The following is a 12,500-nucleotide window of genomic DNA, read 5'->3' on the forward strand; positions in this document are numbered from 1 at the left end:
TCACAGTGATGCATTCAATATCAAATCACTTGGATGTTTCACCCGCCAACTACTGCCGAATCCTATACGTCGATTTTTCGTCTGCCTTTAATGCCATGAAAACCAACATATTAATTAGTAAACTGCATGCTCTAAACCTTCCCCATTACCTCATCAACTGGTATAACAACTTTCTCATCGATCGCCCCCAACATGTCAGAGTAGGCTCAAATATATCATCAGTAAAAACTCTTTCAAACGGATGCCCACAAGGGTGTGTAAGCTCACCTCTACTTTACATCCTCTATACAAACGATTGTGTGGCTAGCTTTGATAACTGCCAACTCATCAAGTATGCTGATGACACCGCAATACTCGGCCTGCTCAATGATTCCGTCTCCGAATTTAAATACACTGAGCAAGTTAGTAAATTCAGCAAATGGTGTGCCGATAACTGTCTAGAGCTCAATGTAACAAAAACAAAGGAACAACTGTTTGATCACAGAAAAATAGGAAAAAGAGCAAGACAAATAACAAAAATTAACAATCAGGCGGTTGAAACTGTTGAAACGTTTAAATACCTTGGTGTAATTATAGATAACAGTCTAAGATTTGAATCGCACACCAACAATGTCATCAAAAAATGTAACCAGCGCTTGTATATACTCAGAAAATTAAGGTCTTTCAATGTGAACAGAAAGACCATGATACAAATCTACAAGTCATTAATATTGAGTATCGTTTCGTTTGGCATCACAACGTGGTATGGAAGCTGTGGAACAAAAGAAAAATCCAAACTACATAGAACCCTCAGAGAGGCTTCAAAAATAATTAACACAGACCTTAGAAGCCTTGACACAACTTATATTAATGCAGTTGAGAAGAAATCTTTTAACATTATCAACGAAAAGAGGCATCCGCTGAACGAAAAATTCCAACTTCTGCGCTCCGGAAGACGGTATCTAGAAGCAAAATGTCGGACAAATCGACATAAGACAACCTTCATTCCAACCGCCATAAAATTAATTAACAAATCTTCTGTGGAAAAAATGAGACAACCAATGAAAATAACGAGAAGCAGTGTCGTGAATCATCATCATCGACATTGCCGCCGTCGTTATCATCATCATCATCATCATCATCATCATCATCATCATCATCATCATCATCATTATCGTAGTCATCATCATCATCATCATCATCATCATCATCATCATCATCATCATCATCATCATCATCATCATCATCACAATCATTGCCATCTTCTTCTTAATATAAGACACTATATTTATAATATGGTTATCTGCTGTCCCAGCAAATATATCGTATCGTTCTATCTGTCTGTGTGTGTGTCTGTGTGTATGTATATATGTATGTATGTATGTATGTATGTATGTATGTATGTATGTATGTATGTATGTATGTATGTATGTATGTATGTATGTATGTATGTATGTATGTATGAATGTAGGCATGCATATACGATGATATGCTGGTTTGTATGTATGTCTGCATGTATGTATGTATGTATGTATGTATGTATGTATATGTGTTTGTATGTACGCTCATTTCTTTTGTATACACGTGTAGAAACAATGTGCAAGCGTGTATGTTCGTGTATGGCTGTGTCTGTATTTGTAAATGTGTTGATGTTCATACCATGAACCAAACTGAGCATTGTTTACCTCACATGAATTGCCTTTAATTTGGACAATAAAGATTATTATTATTATTATTATTATAAACGCAACGTGTTTGAAGCATGATGGTGCTGTAAATATACGTCAATAACTCGGCGAGAAATATCTGTTGAAAAAGTCGATTAATTTTGAATCGAGGTGAAGGAAAATAGGGTCTCGCTTAATTAATCATCAGACAAGAAGAGTGTATAGATAGCCCGATCTTCCTATTCATCAAATGAAAAGAACCACTTCCGGTATGACACAGTAACAACAGGTGATCGACCCACGGGAAATTCCTCTTCTAATCATTCTATATCTATGAGCAATGTCCATTTAAATGTGTTCAAAGCGCTTTACAATGGATCCCAAGCCAACAACAACACTTAACATTTAGGACGAGACTTTATGTTTGAAAGAAGTTATTATTCTTGTTGTTGTTGTTGTTGTTGTTGTTGATCGAGGCAATACTGTTACCGACCTGTCACCTGAGTGCGGTGAGATAATCTGAGTAAAGAGCCCTTTTCCAAGGTATCAACTTTGCGCCACCCAGTGTGGGATTCAACCATGGGCCTACGGGTCCGAAATGCGAGTGTCATACCGCCAGACCACAAAGCCACATAAGTAAATAATATATTTTTAAAAAAAAAGTATACCCGTTTATTGAGCTCCGACTGCAAAAGGTTAAATAGGTTCGCATGTTATTCGAATTGTTGTATGACACTAATCCTTAGGATTAGCACAACTAGTTTTTATTATGTCTGGTAAGAAGCGTTATTTTTTTATGCAGTATAGTTGCTTACTCTTTCACTCCTTAGACGAGTTGTATGATGTGTATAAAGTGCCTTTTCCGAAGACATACAGAAGAGACATTTTGACAAAATAATATATTCAAAGGGAAGATGATCGATCCCAAGTGCAGTCAAGGTTTTTTTTCTGACCCCCCCCCCCCCACCCCCTTTTTCACCCAGCAGTGAATGGGTAGCTGACTTTTTTAGATTTGGTGGAAATAACTTTGCGATAGACTAGCGTCCTATCAAAAGGATACCAGGCAATTGCTATTGTCCGTTTCACGCTATAGAAACCGGGATAAACTCCATGGGTCGAATGGCTCTGAAGGACTACTTTAAAAAAATATATTTTAAGTATAATTTTCTTCAAAGTCTTCAATGTTGTTTTTCGTTTTTGCAATTTTCAAGAAGTGGAAGGAGATTGGTTTTAATTTCTTGGTTCAAGGAAACAAGAATTTACTTCCATTTCCTGAAGTGAAGTTTTTGTTTTTGTAATTTATATATATATATATATATATATATATATATATATATATATATATATATATATATAGAGAGAGAGAGAGAGAGAGAGAAGAGAGAGAGAGAGAGAGAGAGAGAGAGAGAGAGAGAGAGTCTATATATGAATTATAAAAGCAAAAACCATGAAATAATAGTGCTCAACTTCCAAGGATTTTCGAACCGGATAAGTAGAAGATGTGACTACTAGTAGTAGTTGTGGTAATAGTAGTAGTAGTAGTAGTAGTAGTAGTAGTAGTAGTAGTAGTAGTAGTAGTAATAGTAGTAGTAGTAGTAGTAGTAGTAGTAGTAGTAGTAGTAATAGTAGTAGTAGTAGTAGTAGTAGTAGTAGTAGTAGTATTAGAAGATGGGTAATAGTAATAATAATAATAATATTAATAATAATAATAATAATAATAATAATAATAATAATAATAATAATAATAATAATAATACTACTACTACTAATAATAATAATAATAATAATAATAATGATAATAATAATAATAATGATAATAATAATAATAATAATAATAATAATAATAATAATAATAATAATAATAATAATAATGATAATAATAATAATAATAATAATAATAATAATAATAATAATAATAATAATAATAATAATAATAATAATGATCACACGAATAACGTTATCTCAAAAGGATTTCTCCTTACCTTCGTTCATCACAATATTTCAGGAACATAAATCGTTCATCTATGATGTAAGATTTATAGATAGCGAAAAGCAATTTGTCTATCTATTTTGTTTTTCCATATTTTCAATCAAGCATATTTCAAATATGAGAAAATTACTTGCCAATTAGAAAACATTCCTCCGCTCAAAGGCGGACATAGGCCTACTTACTGTGATAAAGAAGCATAACCTAATACCATCTCACACGACGTGCACTTATTTGCAGGTCTGATAATCCAAATATTATCAAACGAACGCTACATACGGTCCATTACAACAATGTTAAAACAAGGTTATAATTGGATTCAAGAGTCTGATGTCACGTCGCTCAGCAACGGCGGCCATCGCGGTTCTAAACAAAGAAAATCTGTACTTTTTATTCTTCATGCTGGCTATAACTTTTCATATGTCTTGTGATCAGAATGTGTAAAAGTCAAAACATGATCAGATTTATAATGGGTTTTTTTTTCTCGTCTGGATACACTTTTATGCTCGTTTGGAGAAATATTTCAAAAGGGCGTCCGCCATTGTTCCGATAGTTTAGAGCCAGTTACTAAGTTACCATGCGTCATTGCGAGGGAAGTAACGTCATGACTGGTGAAGCGTATTGCGTTCAGTTATCTGAGCTGCAAATATGTGAACATTGATCCCGCACCAAACAATAAATGTTGCGTCTATCTTCGGTACTAAAGTTGCAACAGTATGGATTGGATTAGATTTAATTGGATTGGATTGTATTTGTTCCCCAACATTTTGCCTGGTTGAAACTCTCTTGAGTTTCGTTAAGTTTGGGATCGGGACAGTTTAGGTTGGTTTTCAAGTCAACAGCTAATATTATCGGTAGCAATTAACTTCATCGGGATAATAATGATTAAAGAAAATGATTTCATATTAGTACAATGGATATGTCATCACATTGTACGCCCTTTGTTTCTTTGACTTTATTATTCGGATCGGAAGATCCAGGGTTCGAGTCCCGCTCTGACTAGTAGATGATTATTTATAATAATGACTTTTGGAGTAATTCACGTTGAAGCGCTTGAAATCAAGGGGTAGATTTTTTTCTTTTCCAACACATTTATAAAATATCATTTAGACGAGATATATGATCGGCGTGAATTTCTTAAACTTGAGCTTTTATATAGCGCAATATCCACTAAATGTGCTCAAAGCGCTTTACAAGGGGTCCCTGACCAACAGCAACACGTAACATGTAGAAGAGACATGACACCTGTTAGGCGATATTACAATTTTTATGACAGAGGCAATGCTGTTAACGGTCAGCTGCTCGGGGGTTAGCGTGGCTCAGCGGTACGGTCTTTGCTCCGTACCCGAAAGGTACCGAGTTCGATCACTCGCCGTGCTGAGTGGCCTTGAGCAAGTCACCTCTCGCCCTAGCTCAATTTTCTGCGCTGCACTGCGGCTGACGCCTGGGTTATTCCAGTCTTCCCTTGGAATAGACCCTAAAGACAAATTTCCCCTATGGGATGAATAAAGGGAATTTTTTTTTACACCTGAGTACGGCGAGAGAGCCTTCTCCAAGGACTCAACTAAGCGCCGAGCGAGGCTCGAACCCAGGACCTTCAGATCCGAAAGCAAGTGTCATACCACAAGACTACATAGCCGCACGGCGTGACTTTGATAAGTTTAGTGTAAAGAATATTTTAGCAGTCGCAGAATCGTTGATATGAAAGTTTGTCTCGAATATACAATTAGAAAGCATGCCTGAGCGGTGAACTCACGGTCTGCAGATTGATTCCACCTATAGTCAGGTTGATTGATTTTTTGATAAGAGTGTTTATGTAGTATTTTTTTTTCTTTTCTATCTTGCACTGTATGATATATTATTCTTTTTTTCTGATACTCATAATTTTACGATTTAATGAAATTTTTTTAAAAAGGTAGTTACAGCTTTATCTTACTTTACAGAATGTGAGTTGTTCTGTTTAAATCACGCATACACAAGCCCAAACATTCACGGGATAAAAGTCTAAATAATAATAATAATAATAATAATAATAATAATAATAATAATAATAATAATTATAATAATAATAATAATAATAATAATAATAATAATAATAATAATAATAATAATAATAATAATAATGCACGCAAGAGCGGGTGCACAGTTTGCTTGAATCTCTTTCTGTCTGTCGCTTGATACCCGCAGTGTCGTTCGTCTGGTGAACAGGATCAAGACAGATTCGCAGGATATCTGGGTGAGTAGAATTCTTAAAAATAAACGTCATTGCTTCGTCTTTCATTGTTATTTAATATTTATAATAATGTAAAAAAATTAGTATTGCTTTGTTTATTATGGCGGGGTTGTTATTGTGGAACATAGTATAGCACGATTTTTACAGATACAATAGTGTCTGAAGTGGCTTCATAATATAAAATTAGTAGTAGTAGTAGTAGTAGTAGTAGTAGTAGTAGTAATAGTAGTAGTAGTAGTAGTAGTAGTAGTAGTAGTAGTAGTAGTAGTAGAAGTAGGAGTGGTAGTAGTAGTAGAAGTAGTAGTAGTAGTAGTAGTAGTAGTAGTAGTTAGTAGTAGTAGTAGTAGTAGTAGTAGTAGTAGTAGTAGTGTAGTAGTAGTAGTAGTATAGTAGTAGTAGTAGTAGTAGTAATAGTAGTAGTGTAAGTTAGTAGTATAGTAGTAGTAGTAGTATAGTAGTAGTAGTAGTAGTAGTATAGTAGTAGTAGTAGTATAGTAGTAGTAGTTAGTAGTAGTAGTAGTAGTGTAGTAGTGTAGTAGTAGTAGTAGTAGTAGTAGTATAGTAGTAGTAGTAGTAGTAGTAAGTATAGTAGTAGTAGTAGTAGTAGTAGTAGTAGTAGTAGTAGTAGTAGTAGTATAGTAGTAGTAGTATAGTAGTAGTAGTAGTAGTAGATAGTATAGTAGTAGTAGTAGTATAGTATAGTATAGTAGTTTGTAGTAGTAAAGTAGTAGTAGTAGTAGTAGTAGTCCGTAGTAGTATTAGTAGTGATAGTATTAGTAGTAGTAGCAATAGTAGAAGTAGTAGTCGTAGTAATACTACTACTACTACTATACTACTACTACTACTACTACATAATATAGTAGTAGTAGTAGTAGTAGTAGTAATAGTATTAGTTCTAGTAGTAGTATTAGTAATATTAATAATAATATAACATAATATATTATAATATATAGTAGAGTAGTAGTATGTAGTAGTAGTAGTAGTATAGTAGATAGAAGTAGTTTATAGTATAGTATATTGTTAGAAGTAGTAGTCGTATTGGTAGAGGTGGTGATGTTGGTGGCGGTGATGGGAGTGGTATCTACTAAAAATAACAATGTTTTAAGGATAAATTTTTGACGTTTGCCAATCTGAGGACATTATCCTAAAAAAATGAAAGTGGACTGTGATAAGTAAACGAGAAATAATAATATGGAACGGTTAAAACTATTTGACATTTCCGTCCTCCCATTCTATACCAAAATCAAACACAACAAAATCGGGCTGTTATAAAAATACTGGTCCTTTTAAAAAAAAAAAATGAGTTACCTCCATGAAATTGCAACCATTTTTGATGAAAATTTAAAAACTATTTGGAATTTCCGTCCTCTTATAAGTATAGCGATAGGGCTGTTATAAAAATACTGGTTCTGACTTACTTGACTTAGATGCCTTTCGCGTCTCGACCGAAAGATCGGGTCGCCTTGGCTGTTTCCAGTATTTCCTGTGTGAGGTGTCTCCAATATTGCCGGTCCTCTGCTAGGGTTCTCAAATTTTCAAGGTCCCCTGCCGTTATGAGACTAATGCTTTGTCCAAGTGTTGTGAAGTTTTTGTTTAGGATCACGGGGAGTGTTGTGATCGGTCTTCCTCTGAAAAGGTTCCCGTGTTTTTGGAAGTATCCCGACATGGCTTGGTTTGCTGGTATGTTTTTGTCCCTGCGTAGTATGTGACCGAAAAGTTGCCATCGTTGTTGTAAAATGTCAAGGGAGATTGGCCTTTCTTTTGTGATCTTATAGAGTGATTCATTTGAGATCTTTTTGGGGTATTTGATGTCCAGTACCCTTCTTAGCTGTGTGCGATGGAAGGCATCCAGATGTTCTTCTTCGGATTTTGTCAACGCCCAAGTGCCGCAGTTATACAGAAGTACCGGTTTTACAAGAGCATGGTACAGTTTCAGTTTGGTTTTTCTCTTTATTTTGTCACCTCTAATCCATACATTGGTGAGTTTACTGAGTGCGGCGTTTGATAGCTGTTTTCTTCTTTGTACATCCTCGGTGTCTCCAATTAGTGAGCCGACTTTCTTTGTTCTTTTCCATTCCTCTTTGTTCCTCGATATTGTTGTAAATTCGGTTTTATTGGCATTGACTTGGAGGTTATATTTCATGAGGGTATTTTGTATGATGTCTATATTTGCTGGTGTTGATCCAATAAAATCGACATCATCTGCATAGGCGATTTCTCTAGGGATTGCATTCTCAATATGAGTCGTTGGTTTTGGAATGACTTTTCGAACTTCTTTCAGAGCGTGTTCTAAGTATATTGTGAACAGAATCGGGCTCAGACTATCTCCTTGGGGGGTCCCGATGTTACTTTCGAACTGCGTCTGTTTTGTGGCCCCGTATATCCTTGGTTGTATCTTTGTGTTGCTGAGGAGAAATCGGATTATTCGGAGCTCGTCTTCGTCTACTATTTCTGTTAATATCTCCAAAAGTTTTCCTCTGTCGATCGTATCAAAGGCTGCGGACATATCGATTCCGGTTATTGTTATGGATATGTTTTCTTTGAGTGCCTTTGCTGCCAACCATTTATGTGTCCATACAACGTCCGATGTGCTTCGGTCTTGGCGAAACCCGCTTTGGCTATGTGATAGATAATTTTCTATTTTCGGTCTAATTCTGTTGAGGACAATAGTTGACAGTGTTTTTCTTATGGTATTCAGTAATGTTATTGGGCGCAGGTTGTTTACGGGTCCTTTCGTTTTTCCTGGTTTTTGTATTGTAATTAGGACACCGCTGTTTATGTCCCAGTCTTTGTGTGTTGAGAATGTTTTGTTCATTATGTTTGCAATGCTCAGATCCAGGGAGAGGGTACCGCATTTCAGCAGTTCAGCGGGAATTTCATCTTCGCCTGGGGATCTGTTATTGTTAAGGCACTTTATGCTATTTCTAAATACTGGTTCTAAAAAAAATAAAAGTCGTGTTACCTCCATGAAATTGCGACCATTTTTTATGAAATGTTTAAAACTATTTGGAATTTACGTCCTCTTATAACTATATCGATAGGGCTGTTATAAAAATACTGATTCTTTAAAAAGAAAATAAAAATCGTGATACTTCTATGAAATTGAGACCATTTTAATGTAAAAATTCTGTTACCTCCATGAAATTGAGACCATTTTTATGAAATGTTTAAAACTATTTGGAATTTACGTCCTCTTATAACTATAGCGATAGGGCTGTTATAAAAATACTGATTCTTTAAAAATAAAATAAAAATCGTGATACTTCTATGAAATTGAGACCATTTTAATGTAAAAATCATGTTACCTCCGTGAAATTGAGACCATTTTTATGAAATGTTTAAAATTATTTGGAATTTACGTCCTCTTATAACTATAGCGATAGGGCTGTTATAAAAATACTGGTTCTTTAAAAAGAAAAGAAAAATTGTCGTGTTACCTCCATGAAATTGAGACCATCTCAGACTGGCATTGGGGAAGTAGCCGCGAACAATGAAGCCAGATGTTTACTTACACCACACAGACCCCTAGGGACCGAGAGCTTTTGCATAAATCAATAACCAATCTTGAGGTCACACATGAAGATTGTCGCGGGATTGAGTCGGCGGTGGACCATCTTTTACGAGCATTATAATAATATATTATTTTTGTTTTGTTCACGACTCGCGTCAACATTATCCGGTTCAGAAATTAGTTTTGTCTACAGAAACAATCACACGTTGTGCGTAATCTTTAAAAAATCATCATAGCCTGGAGGAGAGAATTTGACGACTTAGTGTGCAGCTTCTATAAACTAATATAATAGCCCAACTTTCAGAGGTCCATAGAGCCGGAGTTTATCCCGGTTTCTATAGCTTGAAACAGACAAAAGCAATTGCTTGCAATCGTTTAGATAGGACGCTAGTCTTTTGCAAAGTACCCTCCGCCAGAACTAATTGATCCCATTTACCCAATCACTGCTGGATGGACCTACAGGGAAGTCGGAAAAAATCATCCGGAATCGAACTCGGTCCCTTTGTGTGTGAAGCGAATGCTCTACCAACTGAGATATTGGGATCCCCACACTGGTTAATAACTACGGCATAATGCAAGGCGACGACAAATAAAATAAAGTGAGTAGTGAGTTGTATTCCTTGAGCACTATTCGGGGTCCCTATAGCTAAGCTGGTAGAGCACTTGCTTCACAAGAAAAGGGACTGAGATCGATCCTGGGTGCAATCTATATTTTTTTTGTTTCTGCCCCCCCCCCACACACACACACAAGAAATGGTTGGGTAGCTGGGTCTAGCGGAAAGTACTTTGTGAGAGACTTATTAATATGTCCTATCAAAAGAGTAGAAAGCAATTGCTATTGTCCGTTTCACAATATAGAAACCGGGATAAACTCCGGCTACAAGGGTCTAATGGCTCTGACGGACTTTTGTAGTATGTCACTCGCCTTAGGATCGGAAGGTCCTAGGTTCGAGTCCCGTTCTGAGCGGTGGATAGTTGAGTCTTTGGAAAAGCCTCTTTACTCACATTCTCTCACTGTACTCAGGTGTAAAATGAGTACCTGGCCTTTATCAGCATTGTCTCTGTTGAAAAAAAAAGTAATATCGCTTAATATGCGACATTTTAAGTGTAGCTGTTGGCGAGAGACCTCTTGTAATTAGTTTTGAGCACATTTGGTGGATATTGCACTATATATATATACCATATACATATTCCGTGACATTAAGAGGGATGAACGGAACAAGTCATAATATATTGTAAAACTTGTATTTGAAAAGGTTTTCGTTTGAACACGATCCATATTACGGACGTGTTTTTGTTTACTTTGTATCCCCTGGCTTTGTTGTTCTTTTATAGACGGAATCCGGCGAAAACAAATAATCAAAAGTGTCTCGTTACTGAACAACGGGGAGCTGCTCAAGAATGTGGAAAAAATGAGATGTTGACACAAGACATCTGTGTGATGATAATTATTATTACAATTGGTCGGATGTTGTTGACAATAGACAGGGAACCAGTGTTTAAAGGTGTTGATCGCTTTTGAATAGTTGTTCACCGATTTTATACATAGGTAGCTTGAATATAAACCTTTTTGGGGGACAAGGTATATTTAGAAACAACCAGGGGGGGGGGGGGCACAGTTTCCCCCCTCCCCCCCCCCACCCGCCGCCTCCCACTTGTGTAAACAAAGATCAGCTGTCGTTATGCCTTGCCCGATATTCTATAGTTGGACATAAAGTTGTTAAAAAAAATTATTTAAAAATTGAGATTTTATGTAGCGCAATATCCACTAAACGTGCTCAAAGCTTTTTACAATGGGTAACTGGCCAACAGCAACAGTTAACATTGAGGACGGGACATGAAGCCTGTTAGGCGATATTACATTTTTTTCGGACAGAGACAACGCTGTTAACGACCAGGTACTCATGTTACACTTGAGTACGATGAGACAATGTGATTATAGAGCCTTTTCCAAGGATTCAACTAATATGCGCCCAGCGAGGCTCGAACCCAGGATCTTCCGATCCGAAAGCGAGTGTCATACGATTAGACCTCCTCCTCCTCCTCCTCCTCCTCCTCCTCCTCCTCCTCCTCCTCCTCCTCCTCCTCCTCCTTCTCCTCCTCCTCCCCTTCTTCTTCTTCTTCTTCTTCTTCTTCTTCTTCTTCTTCTTCTTCTTCTTCATCATCATCATCATCATCATCATCATCATCTTCTTCTTCTTCTTCTCCTTCTTCTTTTTCTTCCTCGTCATCATATAAACCGATTAATGCCTTCCTAAATCTTTATAGTGCACCTTTAAAGATCTCATGAGCACTGAAAATGTGATACGTTGGCTGGCTATACCTCTTCGGGCCTTGAGGCACATAGGGCTTCCACCAGACATCTCCATTTTTTGCGATCGGCTGCTTTTGCGGTGGCTGTATTACAGGACAGGCCTGCTTCCTTTAATTCTTTCTCTATGGTCCTTCGCCAGGTTTCTTTGGGGCTTCCCCGCTTTCTCTTCCCATCTGCTTTCCAGTACAAGGCTGTCTTGGGAAGTGACCCTTTTTCCATTTTGGCCACATGACCCAGCCAACGCCATCTCCTTCTTTTTATTTGGCCTTCAATGCTAGTGCAGTCAGCTTGCTTTAATAGATCCACTGTTTTTATTTTTGTAGGATGTCATTTTCCAGCTTTCACTCCCATAAAGCAGTACACTTAAAACATTGCACTTGTATATTTTCAGCTTTGTCTTTCTCATTATTTGCTTTGATTTCCAAAAGTTTTTCAGCATGGCGAAAGCCTGGTTTGCCTTTTGAATTCTGTGCTTGATATCGTGTTCTGCATTTCCGTCGTCTGTTATTTTGGATCCGAGGTAGGAGAACTCTGTTACCTCTTCAATTATATGTTCATCTATCCTAATTTCACTGTCATGTTTTGGATTCACCCTAATGTACACAGTCTTATAGAAATTTATTTTCAGTCCAATTTTCGAGGCGTTCTTGTGTAGTACGTTTAGTTTCTCTGAGGCGTCTCTGTGTGTACTGGAAACTAACGCGATATCATCTGCGTAGTCTATATCTTCCAGAAAGGATGTCAGTGTCCAGCGAATGCCTCTCTTCTTACCATCAATTGTATTTTTCATGAGCCAGTCTAGAGCCAGG

General features: G+C 36.8%; 1 long non-coding RNA gene across 1 annotated transcript in view; it reads left to right on the forward strand.

Moving 5' to 3' along the window:
• LOC144971966 (uncharacterized) overlaps nucleotides 1–12,500 on the forward strand; it is a 56,006-nt gene that overhangs the window by 27,236 nt on the left and 16,270 nt on the right. Inside the window, exon 2 of the long non-coding RNA XR_013645212.1 lies at nucleotides 5,821–5,869. This is a non-coding gene — a long non-coding RNA (uncharacterized LOC144971966). The remainder of the gene's footprint in view (nucleotides 1–5,820; nucleotides 5,870–12,500) is intronic.

This window comes from Berghia stephanieae, chromosome 4, assembly GCF_034508935.2.
Source record: "Berghia stephanieae isolate SIO BIC M18660-M18661 chromosome 4, UCSD_Bste_1.3, whole genome shotgun sequence".
NCBI classification, from domain to species: Eukaryota; Metazoa; Mollusca; class Gastropoda; order Nudibranchia; family Aeolidiidae; genus Berghia; species Berghia stephanieae.